Source organism: Schistocerca piceifrons, chromosome 5 (assembly GCF_021461385.2).
Source record: "Schistocerca piceifrons isolate TAMUIC-IGC-003096 chromosome 5, iqSchPice1.1, whole genome shotgun sequence".
Lineage (NCBI taxonomy): Eukaryota > Metazoa > Arthropoda > Insecta > Orthoptera > Acrididae > Schistocerca > Schistocerca piceifrons.
The window spans coordinates 213,810,940-213,829,689 of NC_060142.1; positions in this window are offsets into that span (position 1 = coordinate 213,810,940).

An 18,750-nucleotide genomic window follows, 5' to 3' on the forward strand; every position below is an offset into this window, starting at 1 on the left:
AGCAGTTGAACGGAATGGACAGTGTCTTGAAAAGAGGATATAAGATGAACATCAACCAAAGCAAAACGAGGATAATGGAATGTAGTCGAATCAAATCGGGTGATGCTGAGGGTATTAGATTAGGAAATGAGACGGTTATAGTAGTAAATGAGTTTTGCTATTTGGGGAGGAAAATAACTTATGATGATCGAAGTAGAGAGGATATAAAATGTAGACTTGCAATGGCAAGGAAAGCGTTTCTGACAAAGAGAAATTTGTTAACATCGAGTGTAGATTTAAGAGTGAGGAAGTCTTTTCTGAAAGTATTTGTATGGAGTGAAGCCATGTATGGTAGTGAAACGTGAAGGATAAATAGTTTATACAAAAAGAGAATAGAAGCTTTCGAAATGTAGTGCTACAGAACAATGCTGAAGATTAGGTGGGTAGATCACATAACTAATGAGGCGGTATTGAATAGAATTGGGGAGAAGAGAAATTTGTGACATAACTTGACTAGAAGAAGGGATCGGTTAGTAGGACATATTCTGAGGCATCAAGGGATCACCAATTTAGTATTGGAGGGCAGCACGGAGGGTAAAAATTGCAGAGGGAGACCAAGAGATGAATACACTAAACTGATTCTGAAGGGTGTAGGTTGCAGTAAGTACTGGGAGATGAAGAACCTTGCACAGGATGGCGAGCTGCATCGAACCTGTCTCTGGACTGAAGACCACAACAACAATACCTCTGACCAAGGACTACGCAGCGGCCGACGGTCTACACTCAATGACCGAGAGCAGCGGCGTTTGCGTAGAGTTGTCATTGCTGACAGACAAACAACACTGCGGGAAATAACCCCAGAAGTCAATGTGGGATGTACGATGAACGTATCCGTCAGGACAGTGCAGCGAAATGTGGTGTTAATGGACAACGGCAGCAGACGACTGACGCGAGTTCCATCATTAACAACATGACATCACCTGCCCCGAATGGTTCAAATAGCTCTGAACACTTTGGGACTTAACATCTGAGGTCATCAGTCCCCTAGACTCAGAACTACGTAAACCTAACTGACCTAAGGACATCACACACATCCATGCCCGCTCCAGGATTCGAACCTGCGACCGTAGCAGTAGCGCGGTCCTGGACTGAAGCGCCTAGAACCGTTCGGCCACGCGGGCCGGTGCGTGCACCGACTCTCCTGGGTTTGTGACCACATCGGTTGTACCCTAGACGATTGGAAAACCATGCCCTGATCAGATAAGTTTCCGATTTCAGTTGGTAAGAGCTAATGGTAGGTTTCGAGTGTGCTGCAGACCCTAGGACCTGATGGTAGGTTTCCAGTGTGCTGCAGATTCCGAGAAGCTATTGACCCAAGTTGTCAACAAGGCGCCGTGCAACCTGATGATGGCTCCATAATGGTGTGGGTTATCTTTACATGGAACACACTGGGTCCTCTGGTCCAGCGGAACCGATCGTAGACTGGAAATGGCTGTACTCTGCTACGTGGATACCATTTGCAGCCATTCATGGTGTTCTTATCCCCATGACAGTGCGCCGTGTCAGAGAGCCACAATTATTCGCGCTGGCTTGAAGAACGTTGTGGACAATTCGAGCGAATGACTTGACCACCCAAATTGCTCGATATGAATTGCATAGAACATTTATAGGACATAGACGTGAGGTCAGTTCGTACAGAAAATAGTACACCTGCAACATTTTCGCAATTGCGGCTCTGAGCACTATGGGACTTAACATCTATGGTCATCCGTCCCCTAGAACTTAGAACTACTTAAACCTAACTAACCTAAGGACATCACACAACACCCAGTCATTACGAGGCAGAGAAAATCCCTGAACCCACCGGGAATCGAACCCGGGAACCCGGGAGTGGGAAGCGAGAACGCCACCGCACGACCACGAGCTGCGGACTCGCAATTGTGGACGGCTGTAGGTGCAGGTATTGTATTGTGTGTGACATCTTATGGGACTTAACTGCTAAAGTCATCAGTCCCTAAGCTTACACACTACTTAACCTAAATTATCCTAAGGACAAACACACACCCATGCCCGAGGGAGGATTCGAACCTCCGCCGGGATCAGTCGCACAGTTTATGATATAGGGGCAGTATGGTTCAATATTTCTGCAGGGGAGTCCAGGCTCATCTGGGATGAGAGGATGAGAGGTTCTCATCTAGCTGAGCTGAACTTAGAGAGGACTTGTTGGTTCCGATTCAGTGATGTTGCAGCCACGTCAGCTGCCACCTGCAAATTATGAGTTTGGTGCTATCTAGCCGTAATAGCGAGGCGTAATAAACTGCAGGGAAAGCTGAATCATTTGTAATGATATTCAACAATTTCAAGCTTCATTCAGCAGAATTATTTGCAGTTATAGGTTCAACATGCTTTCAGCTCCGGCAGCAAATGCACGCGCATATCCTTCAGTGGCACTTTCTATAATCCTGCGGATTTAAATGTTTTGTTCAAATATATGTTCACCTGAATCAGATTTCAAATCCCTTGCACAGGTTTTCCAAGGCTTTAGCTTATTACTTTCAATGGTTGTTAATCCATCTGTTTATTGAGAACTTAATTGCGGGCATATGTAATAAACTTAGTTCATAGAGATCCTTGTCTCATTTCATAGTCAGATAAGATAATTTATCGTTCTTTTCATGGGTGATGAATTACTTACGGCAGATATAGAGATATTTAATGAAGAACTGCAATCAAAGTACTCCATCCAAACTTCAGCAGTAAGGCATAAACTGACAATTACCGAGATATCAATAAACTGATTTCCATACTCCAAACCTTGCTTAATTGAAACCGCTGTCCCTGTTTATTAGGTTTTCCGATATATTTCGGTAGATTTCTTATTCACCCTATGCCAGCAAATGGTGTTTCCACTACGATACTGGACTCATCATATGTGTTCGGCGACAGCCGGTTGTTTCAATCTGGTGTCTCCTAAAGCTAGGTCTGTAACACATTCTATGTGAATGTGGCATGTGTGTATGTCAGACTATTAGAACTGTCGAAGAGTGTTGCAGGAACAACTATCTGCGAAATAAAAATATAAGAACAAGGCTGAATATTACGTAGGTCCTCACACACCTGAAAGTGTGCGACTACAAATAATATAATACCATTCGCACTCACCATAAAAGAGAAACTGCACAGCCTCATTTTCAAGTCCAATAACCATGGTTTCCCGTTTGTCTAGCTGAAACAATATCTGTGCTCACGTGTACTGTGCAATGTTCTGAAAACTCTGTACAGCTCTTAGAAACGATGGGAAAAGAATATTTTAACGGGAAATTTGTTTTGTGCATGACAACACAAATTCACACGCAAAGATCGGTGCATTTATTGTGCAGTTCAGTTCGCTCACTGACTTTCACTTTCGAAAAAAAGAAGAAATATCTGGTTGAAATCACCTATCACACATAGTTCAAGAAATAGTACTGAAATTTGGTTTTATTGGAGAGGAAACGAAACTGATAACGTGTTTAATATTAAACCAGTTCGTATCAGTCTCATAACAGCTTACACGTCGATGGTTTTTGTGTGAACAGGTGAAAAGGTAACAAAACGTAGTATTTAAACACATATCAAGTCAACACGAAAATATAGGATTATGTTCTCGACTTCGGATCTTTACATTCTGGATGTGGGCGTCCACATGTGTGCTGTTTGAATTTAATACTTCGTTTAATATGTGGTTAGTCTGTTGATGCCCGAATCGCCCGGCATGCTTTTTGATCTTCCTCATAATCTACAATGCGAATATGTGAGCGGATGAAAGCTATGTGGTTGAGAATGATACTTTAGAAACCAGCCAACAGTGTTTTCAAGTAAAGCGTCATCCACTATCGGAGATTTTAAATTCTGTATTTATTAAGTTCACTCATGTTTACAAAAATGAAAACACATCAGTGATTTATCAGGAATGAACGAGCTCTAAGCCACACATGGCTTACGCTGTACAAATAAACGAATGTATACACAGGATAATAAAACAATATTACGTATTCAAAATGAAAAGAACATGGCTGAGATGGCAAGTGCTCTTGTAAGAACATCTGCATTTCATAGAATCGGATCAAGTATGCTTTAAACGTTTCCTGATGAATGACGTTGCAAAAACATTGTATCAACATCAGAAGTTTGGAAGTATATAGAATCAATGCCCAAACTTGTAGACGATTTAGTCAAGAAAATAAGAGGTAAAATGAGAATAAAGTAAACAAGAAAAGTAGAAATATACAAACTGGCATACTTACTACATGTGTTCGACATTTAAGTAACATTTAGTAAATGGTAATAGTCCTAGAGGGTACGAACGTCCTTTTTCACTGTCACTAAGTTATGCCATTGTTTAACACAAGCCATTACAGTCCTCTCGGTCTTTGGCATCCAAAAATGTTTACGTCTTGTTACCGCCTACATGAAGCGGTCGTGGACGAATGAGTTATGGAATTATTTCGCAGTTCTTGATAAAGAGGATGCGAAATGAAATTTGTGTGGGAAGAAGTTGTCGTACACATCAAGTTCGACGGACTTAAAGTACCACATTTACAACACACACTTATAAGGGTGAACTTTGTGACAAATTCGACAGCCAGATCAATGGACTCCTGCGGTGCCACAGCTTTGCTGCAATGACTGATTTTTTGTGGCATGCGTAATTAATTTTTGTTTTTGCACTATCTTTTAAAACAGCATAGTAGTCAGTACGATGTTTTAGGATATAGAAACTTATCTTGCAAGAGCTACAGTGAGCCTTTAACATATCACCATTGGTGCACTGTACCTGATGGATTGTGCAATAGACAGTACACTCCCCATGACTATTCCAATACATAACTATTAAAAATCTGCTCAATTTCTTACACCTTATTGTACTAGAATAATGGGTCCTTATCTACACATATTAAATTTACTGCTCGGATCAGGTAAAATGTGAACGAAATCTGTAATTTAATGAACGTGTATAAATCCAAACAATTCAACATTTATTCCAGTACAGGCTGCATATGCTAAATCTCATTCGTAGTATTATAAGCTCCATATTCCCAGTTCAGTGCTCATGGAAACATCAATATTAACACTACGCAGCTATTACATGTTGAAAAGTAGCTGTTGCTTTCTTTTTACCACTACCAATTTCATCTTTTTCAAGATCTATAATGTTTATTTTGCAACTATTTCTGAGATATTAAGATACCCTCCTTCAATATACATTGAGTCTAATCTATTAGTAAACTCTTTGCATAACCCTTCCTTTAGCAAGAAAATATTTAGTGAGCCGCTGGCCCTCAGCCAATCACGTGCCTTGGCAGTAGAGCAGACTTGTGCCTTCGTTGTTTGTAAATGGTCAGCCACAGTCTTTCGTGTACATTGCTTTCAGCGTTAAAACATGCATGGTTTTAGATTTATATTTGGTGGAACTTGCCTTTGTGACGAAATTACTTGTGCCTGATTGGGAGCTATGACGTTGGATAATTTGTTCAATGTGTAAAATGTTAAAGAAAAATCCAAGTTATTTTGTTGTGCTGAATTCTGTGCTACCATTTGACTTACGTCGTGACTTTGTATTCTTCCACCTGCTTGTTTTCACTTGCGTGTATCGCGTGCAGTGGTGTAGGCTGACAGATGGTACAAATTTATTGAGTAATAAAAAGCTGGTCACTGCATCATTTCGAAGCTCATTTTATTTTATATTTTATTCAATTCTTCCATCCTAAATTTTATGGCAAAGAGAAAGTCGGCTGTCTAATGTCATCGGATTGAGCTTCTGACGATGAAAGCTAGATTTATAAGGCTGAATATGCATACAATACTCATTGTTAACTTTTAATTTGTGTCTATATACTGTGACGGAAAAAAAATCTGAAGACCAAGAAGAAGCTGTGGGACATAAACGAAAGTTGGTAGGCGTGTTTCTACATTTGAAAGACGTTTACTTAAATTTCCCCTCAGCCGCGTAAGAGTAGCGAGGATGCAGATAAGGTCTACTTTAAACACACGTTGTAATTGTCGTGAGGGTTAGTTACCTCTCAGACCGGACGTCGTGAGCTGACATTAGTCAAGAATGCTTTTAAGGTGATAAAGATGTCATTATGAAGACCTCACTAATTTTGAACAAGGTCATGTAATAGGGCTACGAGAAGCAATATGTTCCTTCTGCGACACTGCAGAAGGACTTGGCAGGAATGTGGCCACTGTACATGATTGTTGGCAGTGGTGGTCAGGAGTATGTACGGTCTCAAGAAGATCGGGCTCCCTACGGTCAATTGGAACTACCGAGAGGAAAGACCATCGTGATCGGTGTACGGGTCAGCAGCAATTTTAGCAGCAGTTTGCACCACGGTGTTGCAACGAACTGTTACAGACCGATTACTTAAAGGACAGCTCCGAGCCAGACCCCTGCAGCGCGCATTCCAGCTACCACAAACCACAGCATTTGCGACTTCATCGGTGTCAAGCGTGAGCACACTGGAGGGCAAGGTGAAAGTCTGTTGCGTTCTCTGATAAAAGCTGGTTCTGCTCGGTGACAGTGATGGCCGCGTGTTAGGAGGAGCCCAATTGAGGGCCTGCACGCAACCTGTCTGTGTACTTGACATACTGAACCTAAACGTGTAGTTATGATCTGGGGTGGGATTTCGCATGACATCCGGTCACTCTCATGGTTATCCCACTCATTCTGACTGCGAAATTGTACAATCTGGTAACTGGACCTGTCATGTTCCCATTCATGAACAGCGTTCCAGGGGGTGTTTTCCAACAGGATAAAGCTCGCCCACATACAGCTGTTGCAGCTGGGACATCATCAGACGACAGTTCCAGAATCATCCATAAACGGCGTTAACTGTCCTTGTATCGACCAGCTTTGTACAACAGGAATGGAACTCCGTCCCACAAATTGACATAGGACACGTGTACAACGCAATGCATGCACGTTTGCGTGCTTGCATTCAATATTCTGTTGGTTACACCAGTTATTAATGTACCAGCATTTCATATTTGCAATGGCTTATCTCGCGCCTATTTTAACTTGTTATCTTGCAGTGTTAATCACTTTTATATCTTTACCTAGACAAAAGTAGTCCCAAAATTTCATTACTCTAAGTTAATTAATTTTTGGTGTTGCGAGTCTTTCCGTCAAAGTATTCTTTTAGAAAGCATGTTTTGCACTGTCAATTTGAGCTAGGTAATTTCTTTTATTCGTGTGTTTGATTACAGCACTGAACATAGGGTGCCGCTGTCTTATTGATCTAAGGATAGGCGAAATGTGGCTACAAGAAAGTTATGCTGTTTAATTTATGTATTATGAAGTAAAGTTGGAAACAAGTGATAGATCTTGGCGCACTACTTACGCATCAAATAAAGCGAGGTTAGTTGCTGTTGGTGGACATCAAGCTGTTACGTGTGGTAACATTGCATCAATGGTTCTTATCAGATGCTCAGCTGTTATATTTACTGTGAAAAGATGAAGTCGTACTCGTGGAAACAGTCGCACTGTGTTATGACTCGTTACATGTGTGAAGCTAACACAGTTTAGTACCACCTGCTTCTTTCGTGAGTTTGTTCTCGTTCTTACTGAGGTATGAGAGCCTTTCGTTCACTGCGCTCAATTATGTGCAGGTACTTTGCAACTACTTTCGTGAAGTTATTTCGGGTCAGATAGCGTTAGTAATGCTCTCACGTTCATTATACTTTTCTTTTTGTGTGTCAGTGTAATATCAGGGCTTTCACATTATTGCCTATGAGAGTGATTGGTGCTACACACAAACACACTCACATTTCATCGTGCACCTGTGGGACAAAGGATCGAGGATGGCAAATTGTTCGTTGTATGGTTTAAATAATAAAACATTTTCATAGAAGTAACTGTTCGGATCATTCTGCAGGGAGAGTGACGACGCGCAGGAGAGATTAATATTACTGGCAAACTGTTGGCTAGCAGCCTTCATATTACCACGTGGGTGGCCACAAAAAAAAGAAATACCTAGAAAATCATACTAATTTTACCAGTGAATGGTTGTGAGCGACCTCTCAGCAGCCCCGTCTAAATTGAGAAAGGGAACAGATGCAACGAATAGATATCTATAAGTCATATGACATTCAAATCTGCCTCTTGTCACGAGTGCCGCTGACAAAAAAATTTGAGAACCAGAATAATCCGGGATAACATTTCTGTAAATTACTTTAGAATGTGATTTTAATCAATTTAACTAAATAGAGAAACGGTGGAGGGTCCTCACAGTACTATAAGCGAGTTGAAATACTGTCTAATGTCACACGCATCTCATCGGAGGGAAAGTACATCTCAATCCAAGAATTTGCGTGCGGAACTGGATGAGTCACACAACCCATTGAAATGATTTAAATTACGGGAGGTATACGATGGCATGATTTAAATGATCTGAATTATGTGAGACTCTGGCTAGCACCAAGTGCAATCACAGAACAAAGAAAGCTTCTTTGAATACAAAAATTAAGATCTCAAAGTTTCAGGAATTTTGTTCTAGCATTAGTTAAAAGAATATATCGAATCTGAAGCCGTAACGGGACATTCTCCTCTAGAATTACTTTTCCTCAACAGTAGTTGTCGATACTAGTATTATTTTTCAAATGTTGTAGAAGTCATTATTATCTCAGCTGCTTTTCTGAAAACTTACATATAATTTTATGCACGATATGTTATAATTCAAGCTAAAATGTATGAAAAGGAATTACTTTATTTTTGGTGCTATGATCGATAAGTACTAGTTCTGAATGTACACTTAAAATTATTTTTTTTACAAACGTTTGAAATTACGAATTATTGGCACAATTAGAATTCCTATTAATAATTACGCAATCTAGTACTGTTTATTATCTTTATTTCTGTATTCATTTATGAAATAATAATCGAAACTAATAGAAATCCATGTGTCAAGAAAACTTGTAACCCCTTTCGAATATTATTTCCGCTGAGTGAGACAGTAGTAAGCATGCCTCTGATGTGATCGGACGTATTTTTGTATTTTGTGCGAACAGTGCAATTTCGGCTTTGTTAACGTGAAAAATCAAAAGACTTCATGATACACTAAAATGTGGCAAATATATTAACGTAACAACAAAAATTCTGCAGCAACACTCTTCAAATTTATTTAGATAATTTCAACCATAAGAACCTAAAACGTGAGAATTTCAGTTCCAAGAATCAGACCCCTAGACAAGAATAGCTTCAACCAAATCTACGAGAAAAGATAAGTAAACTAGAAAGTTTATTGTAATATTCGCTCCTCTCAAATCTTCATAAAAGACGAATGTGGACAATAGCTGGAAGGAGGAGGTGGTAGATTACGAAGCTCTCCATAAACCTTGAAACTCCCAGGCATCACAGAGGCCACGTACCCACACGTCTTGGCAACCATTCAGAATCATTGTAAAACAGAATTAAGGATCAAGAAACATCGAAAAATAATGCAGACGTACTGATTAATCAGATATAAAGCAGAAATGACTTCAGAATCATTGACTGCACGTATCTAACCTCACATCCTAGGAGTCTCAACTTTGATAAACATTCACAGCGGAACAGCGACTTACCAGCTGCTTCTCACCTCGACCAGGCGTGAAAATAGAATTTCTGTTCGTTTTGTAACTGCCTTAAGCCCAGCGCCACACCACGGCAATTTCTCTATAGTCGCCGCAAAACACATGATACCTGCCTCCCTCTGTTCTTTAGAGGAAAAAACGCGTCATCCTTCTGATCATCTCTCCGCCTTTACCCTAACCAAAGATTCTGCGTTTCTTTACACCCATTGCTAACTGATGGGATTCTGAAAGCTGCTCACTCACTGTCATGACTATTACAAGTTCAAATTAACAGAGAAGGAGTGGGATGAACGGGCTGTCAACCAGCAGAAATCAGTTATTTCTTTTATTTTTCCTACTTTTACTCTGTTTCGGACAAGGTGAAGCTTTTAATCTTTAGGAATACGAAACGAGTCATCCAAAATATGGAGGAGGCGTTTCAGTCTGTCACATTCATATGTTTCAGTATTGAATTTTTATCGTGTCTTCTTAAATCGCGGGCGGTCTACAGATATATATTTGCAACGAGCTGTTAGTCTCTGAAACCATAACTGTCTTTGACACCCTCTGTAGAGAGGAAGCTGAAGTTCCGTTAACGACGAGCCAAAGAGAAATGAGAGCAACAGTTGGCCGGGTAGAGAAAAGAGTGTTTGACCAGCGAGAGATGTGTGGAGGCTACGTGGGCGCTGCAGTTGCAGCCTTGCTCATACTGTGGCATCAAGCTGTCAGGCCTGCAAGATGAGTGGTCTGCCAAGCGAGTGGATTTGTTCTTATTTATCGCAAAACATCAATGACTGATTATGAGCTCTAGTACTCACAATTGAGCTACAAATTATTCCCATGTTTGAACATTACGCAACGGAAACGGATAACGCACTTCTGACTATTAGTAATTTACACAACTCTGATTGTTCACTACACATTGGCGATACCACATTTTCTTTCTTACTCAACGGCTTTGATCAACACGTGGCCATCGCACTGAATGTGAATGGCGCACACATTATAAATTCTGGATATCATGACTACACACTATTCGAAGAACAAGGCCACAAATCTTTTTCTTTTCACTATCTTTTTTTTTATTCCGATAAATTCTGTTATTCTATTATTAAATTTTTTTCAATAATTACACATGAGAAACTCCGCCCAGTGGGCATGGCTTTACATTGGTGATTCTCTATCTTATGGTCTCGTAATTATCTAACGCTACAGTGCACTTTCTGGATAGGATGGTGGATCTTTTGCTATATCTCACACTTCGACTCTCACACCCATCATCACGAAAATTTACTCCAGACCGAGCGGTACGAAAAGGAACATGCATAATCCACTGCCTCTGGACCTATCTTGCTACTCTCCCATGCAAACCACACATACTTATATTACAAGAAATGCATCACACTGGCAACATACAATACAACACATAGAATAGTCACGACGTTAGAATCACATCACTTTCAGCTTTCCCACTTCAATCAGTATTCATCCCAGTTTCACACGACACTGCCCCACTTCGTAACTTTTCTTTCCTACTACGAACTCTGGAGGATATATGCACGTCTTCCTGTGCAATGCAAGCCAAGTGGGGTTGCTGGATAGACAGCTGACTCACCTTGCTTCACTCTCAGAGTATTAGAGTTTGAATCCAGCGTCACACGGAAACATAACACGCAAAGTAATATTAAGAACATATTCGTCACACACCCGAGTCCTCAACTGATACCATGGACGAGTACTTCTCTTTATCCTTTGTCTCATACACAGATTGAGACTCACACAATACTCACCACATGGACGTATTCGTCTCTAATTTCAAGTCGTGCACACGCCATTTCTTAAATATTTCCAACTTATAATACACACGCCAGTAATTCAGGTTAACTTTAGCACTCAGAAGTATTTCAACTTAGTGCTACACGTGGTTTCATTGTGACCGTTGGTCACTTCCGTAGATTACTACGATCCCCTTAATATTACCTGCCTGTCATTTAATTCTCCCCTCTCCCCCCCCCCCCCCCCAAAGTTCCTGAAACAGAGAAATAATTATTCCAAACTACTCAAGTATTTCACATGCATATCATTTTCTCCACTCTTTTGTCTTTACGAAGCACACCTAAGACAGGTCTTACCAACACAAGATCCAGCGCCAGCGTGCTGAAACATGGCCGTTGTTCAGGTCATCTAGCGCCTCCGTCGAGGTGGGGGAAGACCATGCTACCCATTGGTCAGCCACATTTCCGGCGCTCAAAGCTCAGGTAAATTTCATCTCTTTGGTTCCACCAAAGGACCGTCTCAAAGATGATCATATATGGCACATTCACTATCTGCGGTTAGCAGACGACCATACATTCATTCATTTCGCAGATCTCACCAAATTGGATGTAGGGATTTATTTTGCGGGAGTGCACATGTGATCAATTAAATAAATAAATTGTCATTCTTTCCTACACTGGTACCCGGCTTCGGTGTATTAAGTGAAATTGAGTTATTATTCCAAACAATATGTTGTTCTGACAAGAATAACGAAGAATGTTGTACCTATTTTCAATGTCGGGCGGTACTGTACCCTTTCACTTAAACTGGTCACATTCCCAAGCAATGAGGTTCTTCTACTGTTTTCTGAGGTACATGGTTCTTTTGTTTAGGCACTTCACATGTTGTGGCTGTTTGTACCACGTGCTGTGGGCACGTACGGTGCGTGTTCCAATAAGGCTTAATTATACATTTTTCTATTAAAGTATTCTTGAATTCGCGATCCCATGCAATTACTTTCAAAAACAGATGTGTTTATGACCGAACTGCACTTCGGAGTTGGCTCCTGTGATGTACATTTTGCCTTCACAAAAGACAGCAATTTTCCTGAAACATCACTGCGGACAATAATTGCTGAAGAGCAATACTGTTCTCATTTTTCCTGCATGCATTTACAGAAGTGAAGGAAAGCATGCGCTGCAGTTGCCGAGAGCGTTGGCAGCTCATCACTTGACGGTACACACAAAATCACCTTACACCCCGACCGCCTCCCTCGGTGAGTGAGCACTGGGGCTCACTGCCGTGCGGGAGACCAGGGTTCGTCCCCCGGCACTACCAGCTATTTTTTCCCTTGGTGGGAGAACTGGTACAGAGTACACTCAGCCTCGTGAGCCCAATTGAGAAACTATTCAACCGACTAGGATCAATTCCGAGGTCAAGAAACCTGAGAACGACCGTGAGAGCGGTGTGCTGGGCACATGTATCTCCAAACCGCATCCAATGACACCATTGGCAAAGGATGACACGTCGGTTGGTAGTACCTGAGAGGCCCGTTTCAGGCAACAAAGTGGAACTGACTTTTGTATTTTACGCCTCCCATTTTCAGGTTTCAGAGTAGGAGGGTTATGCTAACGGACTGGTCTAAGCATGCTCGAAACACACAACTTAGTTACAAGAAAAGTTACTTACACAGTATTCATGTGCATCCACATGTTTATAACTGCTTAGCAGTGTAACGGGAAGTGGCAGAAATGAAAAAAACGAGAAACTTAACATCAAAACTGGGGATTACGAAGCAGACAAAGTTAAATAATTCTGCTATCTCGGCAGCAAGATAACCCGTGGTGGACGGAGCAAGGAGGATGTAAAAAGTAGACTAGCACCGGGAAAAACGATGTTTCTGGACAGGAGGAATCTACTAGTACCAAACATAGGCCTTAATTTGAGCAAGAACTTTCTGAGAATGTACGTCTGGAGCACAGCATTGTATGGCGGTGAAACATAAACTGTGGGAAATCTGGAACTGAAGAGAATCGAAGGATTTGAGATGTGGTGCTTCAGATTAATGTCGAAAATTAGGCGGGCTTGTACGGTTAAGAAATGTAGAGGTTCTGTACAGAAGCCGCGCAGGATAGCCGTGCGATCTGGGGCACCTTGTCACGGTTCGCGCGACTAGCCCCGTAGGAGGTTCGTGTCCTCCCTCGGGCATGAGTGTGTGTGTTGTCCTTAGCGTAAGTTAGTTTAAGTTAAAGTAGGTAGTGTGTAAGCCTAGGGACCGATGACCTCGGCAGTTTGGTCCCTTAGGAGTTTACCACAAATTTCCAAAAATGATTTTCTCCACAGAATCGACGAGGAAAAGACATCAGGGAATAACTTCCATGATACTAGAGGGAGCTGTGAAGAGCAAAAACTTTCGAGGAAATCACAGATTGGGTAATATCCAGTAAACAGTTGAGGATGTAATTGGCTACTTCAATGGAAGGTTGGCACAGGAGAGAAATAATTCATGGGGTTAAATTTTATACGTGAGACGTCCATGACATATTTTGGATACTCATTTGCTTGTAATCCGAATGTTGTAAAAGGAGGCTTACTATTGGTGCTAGGATGGTACTTTCATTTATTTTCTATCGCATGTGCGTTTCGAAGTACAACACACCCTGTAGGGCTTAACTGAATGGGACATTCCCGCCGTACGTGGCACCTGGGTTGTCCACGCCGCTGTGATGTTGGTACTGCTGCATGGTATCCAATGGGAGTCCCACCTGAATGCTTGCCGCATTCGTACCAAAGTGCAGGCACTCGCATTTTGTAACCGACCTGGGTAAACCCTTGCACAGCCTTTCCCCATGGCAGCTGATCAATTGCAACTAAAATACTTAAATCACATTAATTGCCTCAACTGCGTTTACGGTCTCATCTCTAACATCATCTTTATTTATAATGTTTGACTAACGATATACATGGTATTCCTGGAGGAAATGTCAACATTCAGTGATATGACAGAACGATCATTCGAATCAAAACAGTCTAGTAACATGGGCACTGAAATGCATACCTTAAGAGCTATGTTCAAATGGCTCTAAGCACTATGGGACTTAACATCTGAGGTCATGTGTCCCCTAGACTTGAACCTAACTAACCTAAGGACATCACACACATCCATGCCCGAGGCAGGATTCGAACCTGCGACCGTAGCAGCCGCGTGGTTCCGCACTGAAGCGCCTAGAACTGCTCGACCACAGCGACCGGCTAAGAGCTATGCGCACATCTTGATTTCGATACTGTGAAACAAATCTCTTCTACTCCATATTTTGAGAAGTGGAGGTATGGATCAAAAAAAAAAAAAAAAGAAAAGAAATATCCAGTAAACATTGGCTCAAAGCTGCGTACCTTAAGACCTGTGTGCACTTGTTCATCTTCACCAAAATGAAGCACATCTCTTCTACTCAACAAGCGTTCGTAGCCCCTAAAGTATGCATTTTAGTCTCCATATTTACTAGACTATTTTTTCCTGTTTTTATTCTACCTGCTCCCAAAATGTGGAAAGCAAAGAGCTTGCAGCAGAAAAGTTTTGTTCCACGATATCGAATAAGTGCTCTTGGTTCTTAATGTTGTGACCACACGAAACTGCACTCATGTTCAGAAAAAACAGAACACCTTTAACGGCAAGAGATAGGATGTCCATATTCACAGAACATGTTTATTATTATGTTCTCCAGAAATGATAAGAATTTGAACCATGTAGGCCTGCGTGTTCAAGGTCAACATCAATATCGCGGTGCAACACCGCCTACCGGTAGAATGTGCCTGCATTTCCCGCTGTCGCTATGGTGCGTGGTCAATGTGCGTGGTCAATGTGACTTGAGCAAACGTGCAGGATACCTCCCAAGCGTACGCGCGAAACATACCGTCGAAACAGTGAGTCCGAAAGATCGCACATTATTAGCATGAGGAAAGGTGATGCATCCACCCGGGAAATTTCTGCTTCTGGGGAACGAAGTGTGTTTGCAGTGCGACTGATGTGTCCAGAATGATTCACGGAAGGCCGTAGAACACGACGAGATGGATCTAGTTGCACTACCCGGGAAGATCGACACCTCATCCGAATCTCATTGCAGGAGAGATCTGAGCCCTCCTCGGCTGCAGCGCAACAGTAGAACAGTGTAACACATCGTACACTATCAGCGGTGACGACCCGTCGCCGTTTATTACGGCATGGGTTACGTGCGCGTCGTCCACTTCTCCGCCTACCATTGACGAATGTGCAGAAACATGCCAGACGGCAGTAGTGTATGGAACGACGTCACTGGGAACAGCAATGGCATCAGCTAGTGTTTTCGGGCCAATATAGGTCGGGTTTGCTTGAAAATGAGGGCTGCGTTTTGGTTCGCCGCAGACACGAGGAGCGGCACCACAGATTGCATTCGCGCAAGACATACAGCACCAACTCAAGGCCTTATGGTGTGTCGTGCCACTGGGTACAACCACAAATCAGAAATGGAGTGTGTCCAGGGCACTGTGACCAGTGTGATCTACGTGAATGACATCCTGCAACACATTGCCATACCCTTTCTGCACAACACCCCAGACGCCATTTATCAGCAAGACAAGCCATGACCACATGTTGGTGCACGAATACGTTACTTCTGGGTGTCTCAGGACGTCAAGTCACCAGACTTGTCACCAAACGAAAATGTGTGGGCTATGGTAAAGGATGGTAGCTGCGCTGTGACTCAGTGCCAACCACTACAGATGAACTTTGGAACTACGTGAATGCAACATGGATGGCTATACCACAGGACGCCATTCGCGACTTGTATGCGTTGATGGCATCACGCATGGAAGAAATTATCAGGGGCCATAGCGGTCACTATGCCTACTAGGCAACAGGGCACATGCTGAACGGAGGAGACTGAAACGATTATCATTTCTGCAGTACATATCAGTGTACATGTCCTGTGAATATAAACGTTTTTCCTGAACATGAGTGTACTTTTGTCCAGCCTAGAATGTGAGTTCTTTGACTGCTCTGGGAGAAGGCTCATCCAACTAGAACACAGGAAATATTAGTTCACTTTATTACATAAGCGAATTTAAGTTTGATAGACTGTGACACACTTCTTTGCCAAAGGACTGCTGTGTAATTTCAACTGACATTGACTAGCAAAGCATCGGTTGATCCATTTGCTAACACACTGTTCTCTTGAGGCACTAAACAAAGAAAAGTGCAAGGTCATCCACATGGGTACTAGAAGAAATCCGATAAATTTTGGCTATACGATAAATCGCATAAATCTAAGGGCTGTCAATTCGCCTAAATACCTAGTAATTACAATTAAGAGCAACTTAAATTGGAAAGACCACATAGATAATATTGTGGGGAAGGCGAAACGAAGACTGCGGTTTGTTGGCAGAACACTTACAAGATGCGACAAACCCACTAAAGAGACAGTCTACATTACACTTGTCCGTCCTCTGCTGGAATATAGCTGCGCGTGTGGGATCCTTACCAAGTGGGGATGACGAAGGACATCGAAAAAGTGCCATGAAGCGCAGTTCGTTTCGTGTTATCGCGCAGTAGGGGTCAGAGTGTCACTGAAACAAAGTAGGTTCTCTTGGCGGCGAGATCTATTTACGAACTTTCAATCACCATCCTTCTCCTCCGAATGCAAAGAGCGAAATTTGTTGAGACCTAGCTACGTAGAGAAATTATCATAATAATAAAATAAGAGATATGAGAACTCGAACGGAAAGATTTAGGAGTTCCTTTTTCCGACGCGCCATTCGAGAGTGGGATGATAGAGAAGCAGTATGAAAATGGTTCGATGAACCCTCTGCCAGTCACTTAAGTGTGAATTGCAAACTAACCATGTAGATGTAGAGCCTACTTCGATTTGTTCCTGGCATTGCTTTCCGATGATCTTCCATCTCCTGTTTTAGCAACTGCATTATACAGGGTGTTACAAAAAGGTACGGCCAAACTTTCAGGAAACATTCCTCACACACAAGTAAAGAAAATATGTTATGTGGACATGTGTCCGGAAACGCTTAATTTCCATGTTAGAGCTCATTTTAGTTTCGTCAGTATGTACCGTACTTCCTCGATTCACCGCCAGTTGGCCCAATTGAAGGAAGGTAATGTTGACTTCGGTGCTTGTGTTGACATGCGACTCATTGCTCTACAGTACTGGCATCAAGTACATCAGTACGTAGCATCAACAGGTTAGTGTTCATCACGAACGTGGTTTTGCAGTCTGTGCAATGTTTACAAATGCAGAGTTGGCAGATGCCCATTTGATGTATGGATTAGTACGGGACAATAGCCGTGGCGCGGTACGTTTGTATCGAGACAGATTTCCAGAACGAAGGTGTCCCGACAGGAAGACGTTCGAAGCAATTGATCGGCGTCTTAGGGAGCACGGAACATTCCAGCCTATGACTCGCGACTGAGGAAGACCTAGAACAACGAGGACACCTGCAATGGACGAGGCAATTCTTCGTGCAGTTGACGTTAACCCTAATGTCAGCATCAGAGAAGTTGCTGCTGTACAAGGTAACGTTGACCACGTCACTGTATGGAGAGTGCTACGGGAGAACCAGTTGTTTCCGTACCATGTACAGCGTGTGCAGGCACTATCAGCAGCTGAGTGGCCTCCACGGGTACACTTCTGTGAATGGTTCATCCAACAATGTGTCAATCCTCATTTCAGTGCAAATGTTCTCTTTACGGATGAGGCTTCTATATGGCTGTGATACAATACGCCATTCTCCAGTGCTGCATCAGCGCATCAGGGATTCCATGTGACGGAGGGTGGATGCATGTATCCTCGCTAACGGAGGACATTTTAAACATTTCCTGTAACAAAGTGTTTGTAGTCACGCTGGTACGTTCTGTTGCTGTGTGTTTCCATTCCATGATTAACGTGATTTGAAGAGAAGTAATAAAATGAACTCTAACATGGAAAGTAAGCGTTTCCGGACACATGTCCACATAACATATTTTCTTTCTTTGTGTGTGAGGAATGTTTCCTGAAAGTTTGGCCGTACCTTTTTGTAACACGCTGTATATCAGTAACATGGGTACCAAATAAACATTTACAACGGGACAAGTTCATCTGAAACTTCAACGATTCAACGACCCGTTGGTCCTACACTATGATGTTGACTCCTTCAGACGGGGTCACGAACAGGGGTAGAGTGGTTCCGTGCTCGGCTCTATATTGACATCCGGTGCGAGGAAGTTGCAGTGATGAGAGGGGACTAATGGCCTTCAGGAGCGCCTCCCATATATCGTTGTGGATTGCAGCGAGATCTCGCAAACGTCTGTGATATCGTTACGTGTTGGTGAGTTTGGCGTGTTACCGCGATCTCTGGACGACAGCACAATTAATGCATGTATTTTAGAGTCCCGGTTTAAGCCCG